Below are 5,142 nucleotides of genomic sequence, written 5' to 3' on the forward strand. Positions count from 1 at the left end.
ACGAATCCCAGGTTTTAGACTGCTGACCCAAGAAGATCAGGTGACTTTGCTTAAAGTAAGTTATCTTCCCACTGTTTTTCTTAATATTTAATGTTTGTCTTGTTATGTAAAACAAACTCCGCTTTCTTGTTGCAAAAATGCAGAACAAGCTGTCTAATCTGTATTTACCGCAGGGATCGAATTCCGAATTTTACCTTTATAATGCATCAAACTCGCTGCTTCAAGTAAAATAGACTATTTGGTAGTCTACAGTTGAGTACGCAAAATAAAATCATATTTCGGCAGATCATTATAATAATATTATATATATCTTTCATTTTCAGTTTAAAGCGTTTGGTATTAACATTTTCAAATATAATTAAATAATTAGTTTGTAAATAAAGTTATTTTAAATTCTAAATATAACGGAGGACATCACTCCCCCATATAAGGGTGTATGTGTGTGTGTGTGTAAAGAAAGATCGCTAAGTAACAATCTTTTTTTTTTTTATTCCAGGCTGGTGTGTTTGAAGTCCTGCTTGTCCGGCTGGCTCGTATGTTTGACTCTCAGAGCAATAGCATGATCTGTTTGAACGGCCAGGTTGTCCATAAAGAAGCCCTGCACTCTAGTAACAACGCCCGCTTCCTCCTTGACTCCATGTTCGATTTTAATGAACGTCTCAACGCCCTTCGATTGTCTGACTGCGAACTTGGCCTGTTTAGTGCTGTTGTAGTCATAGCTGCAGGTGAGGAGAGTATTCTATTTTATCATTGCAAGAGTGGAGCGAATAAAATCGCCCATGTAAAAACATGATGAAAAAAAAAAACAACTTAGTTGTAAAACCGTTTAAGGATTAAGGAACATCGGGTACATGCAGGAAACAACTTGTATGTAAACGTGAGGGAATTCACTGGCCTACTTTTACATTCCTGAAGGTCGTTTGTTGATAAGTCGACCTTAGATATGCAGTTAGGATATATTTGTCGTTGTTTTCCTGAAATGCTACTAAAGAGTGAATTACGCACCATATAAGTAAATTATATGTATATATATTCCATTCGGTGTACTTGGCTAAGTCTTTAAAATTGTAAAGTATGTTTGTTGGTATGGTTTTATAAGAGTTTTGTTAATGACTAATCTTTCTTGAGTTTTTTTTTTTTTAGATCGCCCAGGTCTCAGAAATGTGGAACTTGTGCAGAAAATCCAGGGCAAATTGACTGATTTGCTACAGAAAGTGGTTACCTCAGGTCATCCAGAGAACCCACACATTTTTGGTGAGCTAATGAAAAAGATTCCAGACTTGCGAACTCTCAACACACTTCACTCTGAAAAGCTTTTAGCATACAAAATGGAACCTCAGAACCAGAATAATAAATCCGTGGAATCATCAAGTACTATAACATCTCCACCTGCTGCTACTGATCAGTGGTCTCGATATGAATCCATACTTACTCCAGCACAATGTCCTCTAAACAATGGTGAGAACAATAATTGCGGTTTATCCAGCCAGCAGAGAGATCACCGCAATACCTGCGAATGGAACGAACGTGATCGTCATTTTATGAGTAGATTACATTCAGAGGTCAGTTATACAGCATCTTCAGAAGAAGCAAAAAGTCCTGTTAGGTCTGCATCCTTTTCTAGCACCCGCAGTTACGACAGTTTAATATCCACTGATCACAACAATCCTTTGGGTGAATTGCATTTAAAGAGACCACGGGAGCACCAAGGAGATCTCGGTTGTAGCTCTGGAGACGACAGCTACGTTGGAGAAAACCAAATGAAGGGGCCATACCCTAAAATGAAGAGGGTTGACTCCCCGACTGATTCTGGTATTGAGAGTGGCAGAGAACACTGTCCCAACAACACCCCTAGCAATTCTGTGTGTTCTAGTCCCAGGTCTTTGGAGGAGAAGGTGAAAGAAATCACCGAATGTGAACAAAAAAATGAAACGGCTGAAGAAATGTCTGTTCTGAAGAGAGCTCTTCAAGCTCCCCCATTAGTCAACTCTAACATGATGATGGAAGATGCCTATCGACATCATAAGAAGTTCAGAGCCGTGAGAAGAGAATCGGAATGTTCAGTCAGTCCACCATCCACAAGAACACTAGGAGCCCATCCAAATGTTTCTCTTGCTAGCTCCCATAGTGTGTTAGTTAAGACCTTGGAACAAGCCCCGCGGTATCTAGACGCACAGCAAGTCAAAAGAACAGATTTCATCCACAACATCATAATGAGAACGGAAAACGTTCCAGCGGTGACTACTGTGGCCTCACCAACTGATGCCTGGTCAGTAGCTGCTAGCGTGGCAGATAACACCTCAGATTCATCACGACAGTCGGTAAAAATGGTATTTCCATATGGTGTTGACCATAGTAGCCATGTTACTCTACCCAATAATTTTGTTCATTCAGGCAAAAGCATCGTAGTCTGCCCACCTGGCTATTTTACCACATTACCAGCTGTATCCAGCAATGATAGAACACAAGAAGAAAACAGGCCTGGTATCTTGTCCTCTGCGCTAACCCAGACACCCATCGCAGGAGTGGCCACCTCACATCAGCATCCTGTACCAGTCTCTGTGCATTCCAATCATCGTATGTTCGTGGAACCTGGAGTTTCCCCTCCACTAGTCATCTCACCCATTCCGCGTGACGACACGCCGACAACATTAGATCCCTCAATGTTTCTGAACTCTGGACAACTAATGGAAACTCCGCTGAATTTATCCAAGAAATCCCCGCTTTTGCAACCCACCGTGTTGAGAATGCACTCTTAATTTTAAAACTTGGGCTTTGTGAACTAATTTAAAGTTTAAGGTCGGTTGTCACAGAAATCTGGCAGTGTGCCAAAAGGTGAGCCCAGCTTTTCATCGTTTGATGTATTGAATGAAGTAAGACTTCCAAAACTCGTTAAGGAGCCAAGCGTTAACCCAGTGTTATCATTGAAAGAATTGTGATAAGTTAAAGTGTATATTTGGGATGTAAATAGACATAGTAGTTAGCGTTATTCGCATAATGACACTGTAAATTATTATATTAAAAAAAGACAATAATAATTAACGAATAAGGAAAACAGCGGAAGTACAAAATATAGCCCTAAATGTGCAAAAAAAAAAAGATCTCAAATGGATGAACAGAGATATTTAGATCGAAGTCAACGTTGTCGTTTAATTAGTTTAAAAACTTTTTGTAGTAAGGTGAAAAAATGTACTCTGGAATGAAGTAAATGGTGTACATACCTAAGAAAAGATGTTTTAAATAGATCGTTTTGTTTCCAAGTTAATTTATACAGTAGAGAACCCTAGCTCTAAATCAGTGTTTCATCAGTATTACAGTTGATTCTGAAGTTAAATTTCTTAAAAAGTAAAGCTTCAAGTACGTTGTGTGTGTGTGTATATGTAAATATATATATTTCATCTTAAGCTAAAAACGCAAGTGTGTTAAGGTAAAAAAAAATCACTTTAATGTGTTACATTTTTTGACTTCGCTTTTTCCATCTTGTACTTAAATATCATATCGCCCATGCGTAAACATTCAATAAAGATTTGTCAAGGGTAAAAAGGTGTTTTATTTTGTCTTTTGTTTAGTTTGAAAACTAGGATAATTTACGTGACTCACAGTAGTTTCCGAAATAAGAATACTTGAATAACTCGGAAAGATAAGGCATGTAAAATGAATTACATTAAAGTTTTACTCAACGGTTATAATACTAAACGCCGTTTAGCATGTGATATTTAAAATATCTCGTAAAGAGGTATTAACAACGTAGGATATAAACAAACAAACAGTAAAACTTATTCTTATGAATATTTTAAACGATACACTCGTCTCTTTTATTGTTTTTTATACTCGAAACGAGTGTTTCTTGATCAGTTTCCTTAGTCACAAAATTTAGCCATTTGTGTATTGATATGGGTACGTTATGTAGCCATAGTTTTTGAATTAGGCCACGTTTGTTTTTCACTAACATTAACATAAAATTTAGCCCTTCGTGTACTGATATGGGTACGTTATGTAGCCATAGTTTTTGAATTAGGCCACGTTTGTTTTTCACTAACATTAACACCTTTTCGATCAGTGCCTTATGATAAGTTATTAAGTTATTTTTACGCTATACACATTTAATAATGAGGGGCTTGTACAAGTGATGTGGGGCAGATACGCAAGATGGATACCTTGGTGACAGGAGAATTAACGATGATGATCATTGAAGTACTTTACCAACCAACTTTGCAAGAAGCAATGAAAATTACAATACTAACAAATTGGCCGTGGCTAACAAGACAGCTGTTTGTACGGCACGTGCACACTTGTTTGTGCGCGGCTAGACTCGGACAGTAACGTTATCTTTTTTACAGGATGTGACTTGAGTTTCGTATTTGTTTGTTTATACTAAGAAAATTACATGTACGCTAATGGCGATTATAAGAACTTGAGAGTGAAAGTCCAGAAGAATGCAATACTATGTCAACCATACTGTTTGCCACATCCAGTAACTGATGAAAATAGCATTACGTATACACCAATGGTAACTGATGAAAATAGCATTACATATACACCAGTGGTAACTGATTAAATAATGTTAAATATACAAAAATGGTACCTAATAAAATAACGTTACATATACACCAATGGTAACTGATGAAAATAGCATTACCTAAACACCAATGGTAACTGATGAAAATAGCGTTATATCTACACCAGTGGTAACTGATAAAAACAGCATTACATATACACCAGTGGTAACTGATAAAAAGAGAATTACATAAAGGAAAAGTGTAATTTGATCCATGTTACTGCTTTTTATTGACATTTAGCTTCTGACCAATCACTTAATTCAGATTTGTGGCCGTGGTTTAAACAACATATAATCACAATATCATATATACATGTGCAGGGTGTGTGATGTACCAATTGGGGACCAGGAGTAATATTTTTTTACAAATTTTTACCTTACTCCTGGACTGCGTAGCAATGCTATGGGTGCTACTGTGATATTTACGTCACAGGTAATGGCTCAAAAGAGCATCTTAAGTCAATAATTACGTTGGTGAGTCACAAAGTAAGGTAATATGGCTTACCTATACGCACGTGTGTGTGATGAATACCGGAATTTTGTTAAGAAATTATTTAGCATATACCGGTGTTCAGTCTTATAAT

The 5,142-nt window shown here is 37.2% G+C and overlaps 1 pseudogene; it reads left to right on the forward strand.

Annotated features, from left to right (window-relative positions):
• LOC106460475 overlaps positions 1-3,336 on the forward strand; it is a 14,489-nt pseudogene extending 11,153 nt beyond the window's left edge.
• Positions 3,337-5,142: the final 1,806 nt, after the last annotated feature.

Source organism: Limulus polyphemus, unplaced genomic scaffold, assembly GCF_000517525.1.
Source record: "Limulus polyphemus unplaced genomic scaffold, Limulus_polyphemus-2.1.2 Scaffold777, whole genome shotgun sequence".
NCBI classification, from domain to species: domain Eukaryota; kingdom Metazoa; phylum Arthropoda; class Merostomata; order Xiphosura; family Limulidae; genus Limulus; species Limulus polyphemus.